The sequence below is a fragment of the Euprymna scolopes genome, chromosome 3 (genome assembly GCF_053919585.1).
Source record: "Euprymna scolopes isolate OS-2025 chromosome 3, ASM5391958v1, whole genome shotgun sequence".
Classification (NCBI taxonomy): Eukaryota; Metazoa; Mollusca; class Cephalopoda; order Sepiida; family Sepiolidae; genus Euprymna; species Euprymna scolopes.
The window spans coordinates 5,704,624-5,716,522 of NC_136484.1; the positions used below are offsets into that span (position 1 = coordinate 5,704,624).

At 34.6% G+C, this 11,899-nt stretch overlaps 1 non-coding gene across 1 annotated transcript; it reads right to left on the reverse strand.

Moving 5' to 3' along the window:
- Positions 1–11,067: 11,067 nt before the first annotated feature.
- On the reverse strand, positions 11,068–11,139 carry Trnag-ccc (transfer RNA glycine (anticodon CCC)). The gene has a single exon. It is a non-coding gene; the product is annotated as a tRNA-Gly (tRNA).
- Between the last annotated feature and the right edge of the window lie 760 nt (positions 11,140–11,899).

Consider the following 11,899-nt stretch of genomic DNA (forward strand, 5'->3'; position numbering starts at 1 on the left):
ACACACACATACACAAAGACACACACACACAAAGACACACACACACACACACACACACACACACACACACACACACACACACACACACACACACACACATATATATATATATATATATATACAGCGTGGGGTGAAAATAACAACTGTTTTTGAAATTGCTATTACAAAGAATGTATTTTTGCATGAATTAATAGGTATTTAATATCTGTCCCCCTTACTTTCTAACACCGTGTTTTCGTGTAATAGCAATAAAAATGTTATTTCATTCGGAAATGGCGTTACCATGATGAATGCATAATAATGATTGAACTATAAAATATAAATATTAAACTTTAGAAAAACCTCAATTAACTTTGGGATATTTTTATTTACATCGGCACAAGAATTTTTGAATCCTATTCCATAGTTTCCGGGCTTATTGTATTCACACAAATGTCAGTGCCTGGGATCCAATAGGAAACATTTCTGCGGCATTTACAATATCTTAAAACGAGATTCGTTTATTTGTCAGTTACAATCGTAACTATGGCGAAGAAAATGAATTTAAGTTGATTCTGTCTTTCATGAATTCAAAGACACAGACACACACACCTATATTTATTAAGATATCAAGTATTTACTAAAATGAATGGTATTTTAAAAAGCATTAATGTAAAGCACAATGTTTTAATTTAAACATATGAATCATTCAGCCAATCAAAGTGTCGTAAGATGTGCGATAATACATACATATATATATATATATATATATATATATATATATATATATATATATATATATGAAGAAATACTAATAAATATAAACACAAGAAATACTATATATATATATATATATATATATATATATATATATATATATATATATATACTAAACATGCGACATAACATTAGCTACTTTTATTTTCTCTACCGCTCTCCCTCGACCCAGGACTGCACCATAATAAACAAAGTCTCTGACAGCATAGACACAGCACTCTCCTTCGACACTAGCGCACAAGTACAAGTATTTGGTGACTTTAATGTTCACCACAAAAACTGGTTTGGATTCTCTACTTACACAGACGCAGCGGGCAGCACAACACATAGCTTATCTATATCTCACTCCCTATCACAAATGGTTACGTTTCCAACCCGTTTTCCAGATCAGCAAGAACAGCACGCTCACTTGTAGATCTGTTTCTGACCAAATCTCCCGAGGATTGTATAACGAATGGCAACAGTCCACTTGGAAACGCTGATCATGCAATGATAATGGTCGGAATCGTCCTAAACTCTAGAGCCAAAAGTTAACAACGAGATATTATAAAAAGGCTGACTGGGAAGCCACCAGGGATCTTATCAGAGATGCCCCATGGGAAAATATTTTTTCTCTTCCTGCTCAACAGTGCGCAAATGAGACCACTGAATGGTTCAAAACGGCAATTGAAGCACATGTTTCCATGCGAAAGTTTTATAGCAAGCCCCACTCTCTCCAATGGTTTACTTCTACTTGCGCAACTGCCATCGCGCAAAGGCAGCATGGGCATCGCAGATTTAATCGACATAAGTCCAGTGCAAACAGACAGAAGTATATAAAAGCTAGAAATAACTGTAAGAAAGAAATAGCGACAGCTAAGAGAGAATTTACTGAAACCACCAAAAAACGCATCGAAGCACAAAAATTGACTTCTGGAAAATCTACAACAGTGTAGTAAATAATGGGCAATCAACAATCCCCCCATCTAACAATCACGAGGTTGTTTGCTCAGCAACCAAGAAGGCTAACATGCTTGCCAATCGGTTTGTCTCAAACTCCATACTAGACCCTTCTCACCACCACCCCTACCTTTCCGCTGCGGACAGACGCTACACTGGACGATCTGAAAATCACCTCTTCTCAGGTGCATGCTATCATAAAAAATCTTGACACCTCAAAAGCATGTGGACCTGGCCTCATTCTGGCTGTGCTCTTAAAAAAGTGCTCAGCCGAAGTAGCTTCAGTTCTCTCCAAACTCTACAACAAACAGCCTTAATGAATCTTGCTTTCCTGACTGCTGAAAAACTGCTTCTGTTGTACCAGTTTTCAAGAATTCTGGCGAAAGAACCGATCCATTAAATTATCGCCCTATTAGCCTCCTCCCACTTTTCGACAAAATATTTGAGTCCATAATTAAACACGCTCTAGTCCATCACCTTACAGATGCTAAACTTCTGCCTGACCAACAATATGGATTTAGGCAAGCCCGTTTCACAGCAGACATCCTAACTGTAATCTCTGAACGTAGACCACACTCTATAACAAACACGACAGGAAAACAAATTAGCACACATCTAAAAAATGGCAGAAACACTAGAGGATGACCTCCAATCTGTAATGGAATGGGGTAAAAAATGGATGGTCACATTCAATGCTGCCAAGACTAAACTTGTTTCCTTCAATAATTACAAGACACCTTCTCTACCACCAATAGCAATGGCCAATGACTCTTTATCTGAGAGTACATTTTTTAAACTCCTTGGAGTAACGTTGACAGAAAACATGAGTTGGAATAATTACATTGAAAGCATTGTCACGACCGCTGCGAAGAAGGTACGCTCTCTCTACCGTGCTAAAATCTACGAACACCCGCAAGTATCCTATACCTCTATAAGGCCATCATTCGCCCATGTATGAAGTATTGTTGTCATATTTGGGCGGATACTTTTGCTACTAGTCTCTCGCTCCTAGACAAGGTTCAAAAGAGAGTCGTCAATCTGATAGGTACTGAACTGTAATCAAGCTTCAGCCTCTGTCCCATCGACGACAGGTTGCATCCCTCTGCCTGTTCTACAAGTATTGGTGAATGCTCTGACAAACTGACAGCACGTGCCCCCACGACGTAAACACCCTTGACAAACCCGACAGGCAGCTAAATCCCACCCCCACACAGTAGAGATCTCTAGATGTAAGAGAGCTTTTTACTCCAGTTGTTTCTTCCCCAGAACCGCTAGACTTTGGAATTCCATTCCAAGTCCCACATTCCTCAACTGTACTGACATGCAGAAGTTCAAGTGTAACGTGAACCGACATCTTGCTGTCAAACTACCTACATAGTACCCCAGTAGCTCTTACACCAAGGTGGCAATGTGCCCTGTTTGGGGTAAAAATATAATATATATATATATATATATATATATATATATATGTGTGCGTGTGTGTGTGTGTGTCCATGTGTGAAAATATTATAAATATAAGCTAAATTTTATTGCAAAACATTTATAAAGCTAAGTATGAATTTAGTCTCTGGTATTTTATGACATTTGTTTTTCGTGACTATCGTCATGTATAGTTTTGAGAATGACAAAATCCCTAATAAAAGAAGAAAAGATTAAAGTAAAAAAATAACATATTTATGTTATAGTAAACTTCACGCGATCCCCACCCTATTTTTCTTCGCCTTCTCCTCTATCTATTTCTTTCTTTATATATATATATATATATATATATATATATATATATATATATATATATATATATATATATATACATATATAAAAAATTATAAGACAAAATGTTTCCGTTGTATTTAATTATATTTGCTTGAATATATATATATATTCAAGCAAATATAATTAAATACAACGGAAACATTTTGTCTTATAATTTTTTTTTTAATTTTTCAATTTTTCGTATTGTCTTTTTTGTTTCAAAATCAAAAATATTAATAAAGGATCCATACATGTTGCTGTTACGAGCGCTTTCGATTCGTCCATGAATCATCATCAGGTGTTAAAAATATAATATATATGTGATTGTTTTAGATGTAATTGTACAAAATATTATATTGAATATATAATATGTTTTTAGAATTTATAAATGTCAGATTCTGTCAATTTAATGTCTTTGAATCCTTTTAAAATACTCACAAAAAATGAAAATTGAGAAAATTAATTAATTGATATTTAATACTAATAACATTACTAATACATGAATTGTCACAAATGTTTACTGTCATGTTTTTTCCTATTTTGCACAAACATAAATCAAATGAATATAACCCAGGCTAACTAACTTTCCACGTTTCAGTTTTTTTTTGCAAGATGGCCACCACTTATCAAGGCCCGGAAGTCACTCAGGGATAAGGGTTATTGTAAGTATAGTACGTTAGTGTGGATATTTAAAGTGTCTACTTAAGGGGGCGGTTCATCAGCAATTTTTTTACGTGGGACTTAAAGACATCCAAGTTGTAGTCAGGAGGGAAGCAAGCAGACGGAACAGAGTTCCACAGGCGTGCAGTTCTAAGAATGGAGCTTTGTTCATGGAATCTACGTTTTGATTTAGGCATAGATAAAGAGTGGGGAAAGTCTTTGACAATGGATTCAGCTAGACGGGTGTTTTTCATAAAATATTGGCGAGGGGGGACCAAAGATTGGAGTTCAGATGAGCACATGCCATGGAAATAACAATAAAACAAAGATAGGCTTGCAACGTCTCTTCTGTAGGAGAGAGGTTGCAGGGAAGAGAAAAGGGCATCTCCACTAAGCCACGAAGTCTATTTTGTACTCTGTCAAGACAGGATAGGCTGCTTTTAGCAGCTGCTGCCTAGATATGGCAGCAGTATTCCATCCTTGGATGTACTTGGCTTTTATATAGATAGAGAATTGCATCGGTAGTGGGATATCTTCTGGAGCGGTAGAATGATCAAATGAGCGACATTGCCAACAGACTTGATGTACGTGTTCAATTTCAGATTAGGAGTGAAGGTCAAGCCCAGAAGCTTGTAAAAACATGGGACTTCTCCTAGATGAGAGCCATCCATTTCAATTGATGCCAGATGGGGACCAGAGCGTTGATGATGTAAAGATAGGAGTTTGGTTTTAGATGCATTAAACGTAACCAGCCACGTTTTACCTTACTTAACCACTCGTTCGAGATCAGAGGAGAGAGAATCAGAGAGAACTTTGTCATTTACAGCCTTTGATGTGTTACCGTAGATGGTCGTGTCATCAGCATAGATGTCAACGAATGATTTATGTATGTGTTTAGGGAGATCATTGATGTAGATCAGGAAGATAGTTGGGCCCAGGATGGACCCTTGAGGGACTCCAGCATTAATACTGCAGGCCTCTGAGTTTTGTCCATCAACCACTACACTTATGAGCCTGTCAGAGAGAATATATTTGATGATAGAGAGAATATTTCCAGTTATACCATAGCTGGAGATCTTGTGAAGTGGGCCTTTATGCCATACCTTGTCGAAAGCCTTTGATATGTCAAGAGCAATTGCCCTAGAATGGAAGCCTTTGTGAAGAGATTCACTAATCCTAGAGATATAACCGTTAGCATATCTGTGGTAGATCTTGCAGAACAGAAAACATATTGCGTGTGACTAAAAAGGTTATTTCTGCTGAGGTGGTTGACTATTTCTCTATTTAATATGGATTCCAGCAGCTTACTCATGACACACAGGAGACTTATTGGTCTGTACTGAGAGAGATATGACTTATCAACTGAGTTCTTAAATACAGGGCATACTGATGAGGTTTTCCAGGGTGTTGGAAAGCACTTCTCCTTTAGGCAACGTCTAAACAGTTTCGTAAGTATGGGAGCAAGTTCTGGTTGAAGCTTTTTTAATACTATAATTGGGATGCCGTCAGGGCCAGTAGCTTTACTGGAATCAAGGTTCTTGATTAGCTTGGTGACCTCATGCACAGATATTTTATGTTACCTAGCGTGTTTTGTGTTATAGGAGGAAATATGGGGAGTTGATGGCCTTCGTCGCATAAGGTAGAATTAGCTGCAAAGTTCTTGGCAAATAGTTTGGCCTTGTCTGATGCTGACGAGATGACCTCTGGTCCGTTGATAATGGTTGGGATAGAACGCACATTTCTGTTCAGGATCCTATTTGTTATTTGCCAAAACTGGTGGGAACCAAGCCGCTGATCAGCTACTTTGGATTTAACAGACTGAGCATATAGCTCTCTTGCATTTTTTATTACTCTTTTACAGTGGTTGCTGGCGTACCTGAAAGCAGCTTTAGTCTCAGTTCATCTATTACGTTGGTAGCTATGGGAAAATGATTTCTGTGCACGATGGCAGCAGCACATTCTGGAGAAACCATGGCTGTCTAGTAGGTTTTTGTTGGAATTTTTTAGATAGTATGAATCGGTCTATGACTACAATTAACCATTCGGTTAGGTCTGATTCTATAAAGGACACATCCTTTTTAAACATGGAATGCAGAGGTAGATCAGATATAAATGTACGGAAGCTATCCCAGTCAGCCATAGAGTATCGGTATACAGTACGGTGGAGGGGTACGTCTGGGGACTTATTATTGTGTTCTAATATTCACAAATGTCAGTAAATTAATTTAGGAGTGAATCTTTTGCATATCAATATAGATACATATACACATAATAACTTCATATATTGTATTAGAAATATTTTACACATATCAAACCATAATACTCGTCTAAGTACATTTCCATTTGATATTATGTTCTGCGCCATAACTTTCTGTGAATTAACATAACAATTTAAAAAAAGTAAAAAACCATGGATCTTTAAGCGATAAAAAAACATTAATTGCCAATAAGAGAATAACAAAGCAGAAAATTGAAGAATATAAGCATTTTTATGTAACCATGTGAGAGAAAATTTATTGGGAGAGTAAAGTGAACAGGAAAAAACATAATGATCATAAATTAATGTAGTTTGTGAATTTGTGGAAAATTTGTGGAAAACGTTGTTCAATAAGAATTATTTTAAAAAACCCAACAAAAAACCGAAGAGATAAAATACCCATCTCTTACTCATTAGCTTACGCTTTTCCTGTTAAAAATACCATTTTTTTGCGGGCCGTTAAGTGTCGCAATAATAATAATAATAATAATAATAATAATAATAATAATAATAATAATAATCGCCTCGGTCATTTGGCGATGCACTGCAGTGTTAATATATAACAATAAGTCATAATGCTTATATATATATATATATATATATATATATATATATATATATATATATATATATATATATATATATATAAAGTTTTGTTTGTTCATGTAAATTTGAAAACACCTGCATTTACATTATATTACTTCTTACACGTGGTTCCTTTTATAGCGAAACTTTTTTCATATAATTTAACACTTCTTAAGAGTCTAATGCCTAGAAAACTGTAAAGGAAATGGAATAAAAAATGGAAAAAGGAATTTAAGAAAAAGAGAGAAATATGTAAAATTTGCAAAAGCAGAAATAGAAAATATCATCCCAAATAACAGATTTAAAAAAGCAGTTCAGGTAAAAAAACAAAAAAACAACGTAATATTTCACACCATCATATTGTATTTTAGATATTTTAGAGTCGAAACAAAATAAATTAAACAAAAGTACGTTTTAAATTTCTGCTTAATCAGAAATCACTGTATTAAACCTAATGTTCATTTAGATTTTGATTAAGATCATAGATGCCTCTTCAAACTATACGTTAAAATTAAAATGTTCAGATCAATGTAAATTCTTACATTAATGTTGTTACCATATATTGTCGTATGATTAACCAAAAATTATGGTTTAGATAACCACGTTATAGTGCCTCAATATATATATATATATATATATATATATATATATATATATATATATATATATATATATATATTGATGTTTGTAGTCATCAGTGCCGCCAGACTAGCACCTTTCCCAAACCGATTATTGAACCTAGAACTATCGCGTTGACAGGCAGCATTTCAACCAATCCACCCACGGGAGCGGCGCCCGTAAATTATCTCGCCAAATGTCTATTTAAACAAACATTCGCCCACGACTTTTACAGTGCTTTAACCGCTTGTTTATAAACAAACAGCGAGCCTCGCATTTTGCATCCAATTAAGTAGCAGGTGAGATTATTTACGACATTACTCTACCCAAGAGGGGGGGCTTAATATATATATATATATATATAAATATATATAGATAGCTATAGATATAGATATAGATGTGTCTAACTTCGTGTATCGTCTAGTGGTATAAAAAGTTCTTGTAATGAATGTGTGTATGTAGAGTATATATTAGTTGGTATATACGTGTCACAGTCATCTATATAACATGTGTATATACGTGTGTTCGTCTAAACTCGTCTTTTTTGGTTTGTTGAATTGATGCTTCCTTGCATGTTATATTTTAATAATTTAATGACATAAATGGGTCTTGAGTTATAGAATTAAAAATATTGTTTAATAGTATTTTTAGGAATAGTTTACTCCCAATTTTATCAAAGTTATATAGTAAAAATATTTTGGATTATCTGTGATCATATACTAACTGTATGTGGAATTAATACGTCATAATCACGTTGACACACCAGTTCCAACTGGATCACCGGAGTTAAGCAACGTTGAACCTGGTCAGTACTAAATGTGTGACCATTTGGGACTTTCAGGTGCTGTATGTGCTCTCCGCTTATCTTGGCATTATTTCCAGTCGTCCTGGACTTCTCCGTGCCACTGGACTCAAGCAGTGCCGAATCAAGAGAGGTGTGATTGGCGATTGCGCAACTTTTGCCTCACAATCTCACGCGCACCTGCCCCATACAGGGGGTATCCTTTGTCTTTCGACACTGAACGGAGGCATCGAATATGGAATTAAATAAGAACTTCTCTTCGACATTTGAAGTGCAAATTTTTATGTTGTCAAGTATATATGTATGAGCGCATATTTTCAAAACAGCTTAACTTATATCCAATCATCGAATGTAAACATTCGTAATAACTGGTAGTAAGGCTGCAGATCTAAAAGAAGATTAGGTTTAAGACTACCAAAATCCATTCCAAATTTAATTAAAAAAACGCTTTTTGAAGATTAGTGTAGTCAGTATTAAGAATACAATTGCGAATTACTTATAACTTCTACTTAGTTATGTCTAAAGGGACCAAAACATGCTATACCTGTAGACTAAATTAACGACTTTGTTCGAAATTCCGTCCAGATATCCGAGTTCGATAGAAAGATTCCCGAGCTTGAAAATAACACCTGTAAAAGTTTGTTTACTATATCAGTCGAAACCTTGTAATAATTATACTCAAGGTCAATACAGTAGTCCGAATAATTGAAATAATATGAATTATCGACGCAAATATAGAAAAAAAAAACACAGAAATATATTTAATATAAGATGAGTACAATTGGAAAACTTTGGTTGAACAACAAGAAGGAATTGAAAGAAGAGAATGACGTTATAATTGATGCTAACCAATCTTGTGTATTCTGGAAATGCACTTACAAAATCAAAGTAAAACATCAAAGTGATACAGATGGAATATAGAAATACTCATTAAGAGATTTTTCGAATCTTCGTGCATATCTTATAGAAGATTAGATGAGTGTTGGACGACAAGACGCTTGTCTGAGTCGCTGACACTTAAAAGAGATACTATACTTTTAACATGAAAGATAAGACCAATATTGTAGTGTAACATTACTTAGACCAATAACTTACCTCTCTTCCCTAGCATATGTTCGTAAAGCATTTATGGTCATTTGGAACAAAACCATTTGCTGTGTGAGAGAGCGGAAGGTTGCCCCAAAATATCACGTGGCACCAAAGATCAGCTTCTGATCGATAAAATAATCTTAAGAAATTGTAAACGAAGAACTTATAACCAAGTTTTGGCTGATTAAATTATAAGAAGGTATTTGACATGAGACTTAATTTATGGATACTTGGAGACTTTTAGAATATCTACCAACATACAAATAGCTTTAAAGACAAGGATTTGAAAGTTAAATTTAGATAGTATTCCATCAAGTGAAAATCAAATGTCGATCGCATTTCTCTCATGATATGTGAAATTTGAAAAAAAAAACAAGGAAAAAGTAATACTTGTTCTTTAATTGCACTTATCTATGTAAGAGCAGAACGCATGATTCGATATACTGCTGTCATACTTAATGTGAAAGAATACGTTTCCACGTTTAAACAAATGAAATGCATACAATATATGGAGGTTTTGCAAATATAAGAAACGCATATCGATTGTATCTTCTTAGAAAGAGAGGTGGTCGAGATGTACATAGTATAACAGATTTTGTCAACGTACAAGAAAGTTGTCTATCTATATTTTTATGTTTTTTTTTATATTAATGAGATTCTTCTTAATGGAATGAAAAAGTGTTGCACAGATTACAAGCATGCAACGTATACGGCTTTCTGATGCATAAAACCTAAAATAAAACCACACGTGAAGCATGCATGATCCCCGTGATTGCACAGTAATCGAGGCATAAAAATGATTAAGTTTAGAATTTACCCCCTAGCATTTAGCTCCAAAAGTCCTCAGGGGACGTTAGATCCTGATGAAAATGAACAAACAGTGCAGTTTTAGGCCTTAAAATATGTAAATTTGAGTTCTGCACCATTCAATAAAAGAAATGACTAAGTCTATCATTTTCCCCTTCCTTAATTCCAAAAGTCCCCAAGGCCTTAACATATTTAAATTTGAGTTCAGCACCATACAAACCTGCTAAATAGACATACACAGAAAATTCTGGACAAATATGATAAAATAGTCCCACAAATAGAGTGTTTTTATTAGCCCTAAAAGAGACCTTGGGGCACAGCCAAGAGTTATCATGTATAGACAAACAAAATTATATAGAAATCAGTTAGTTACAACTATTTAGAAAGTTTTATAAAAAGTGTCAATTTTAGTCATTTTAACCCGAAAGGAAAGTTTAGGGTGAGGCAAACGGATTTTTCCCCTAAAAATCAGTTCTGTTACTTATTTACTCATATGTTTAATGCTGTGCAAACTTAAAAAAAGGCGTAGCTATTGAGAAAAGTGCGTACAGACGAACGGACGAATGGGCAAGGGTGAATTTACAGGTTTACCCTCCTTCTGTCGAAGACCAAAAACAGTGTTCTACTCATATAATGGATTAATTTCAAAGCTATTTGCTATTTACTAATTGAAATTATGCAATTCTCTCATCTTTTAAAAATGAAAGGTTTTTCACGTTATTTGCAATAATTTACTCAATTCCATCGTTAATGGTAAAGCAGGTTTATTATTAATGTGACAACAATGGAGAAAAATTGAACATGCGTTGGCCGGGAGTCGAACCCGGATCGTCTGCTTGGGAGGCAAACATGCTTACCGTTACACCACCGACGCAGGCGCTATATCCCTGTTATTTTCATTTTCAATTCATATCTTGTGAATATCATGCTTTTTCCTTTATAATGAATCAAGAGTTCGGTTTATCTTGCTTTGTTCTGCTTCCAGAAGTTAATACTTAATCAGCATTCGCAGTTATTGATTTGTTTATGTGAAATTATAGAAGGAAAATCTATATTTGGCCGTCAGCTGCCATGCTTATCAATATACAAATAAATTGGGTAATGCTCTACAAGATAAGAAATAATTCGGTCGAACGAAAATGCAAAATATGGCATTCTCTAATACAAGCGAAACGAAACACCTGCAGATATCTATCAGATTCAATAATTAAAAAATATTTCGAATTAAAGTGTGACAGAAAAAATAACGAAAATTATTTTGTTTATATAATTGAACCAATATCGGATGATATACTTTGCTAACAGCATATTAAAAGGGACGAGTAATGAAAGTAAACGTCACCTTTTCTTGACCAGAAAAAAAAATGATTGAAAAATATTCACTAAGAATTTGTTTTTGTATTTTCATAAAAAAATACACAGCGCCATTTTCACTCATGATATGTGAAAACGGGACATACGTTTGAAAAACAAACAAACAAAAAAGTAATAGCCACATTTCCACAGGTGTCACATCATTCATGCTATGAAAGCAAGAGTAGTAAGTATGATTCGATATACTGCTGTTATAGTTAAGATGAAAGAAAACGTTTTTACGCTTAAACAAAGGAAATAAACATAATGAGGTTTTGCAA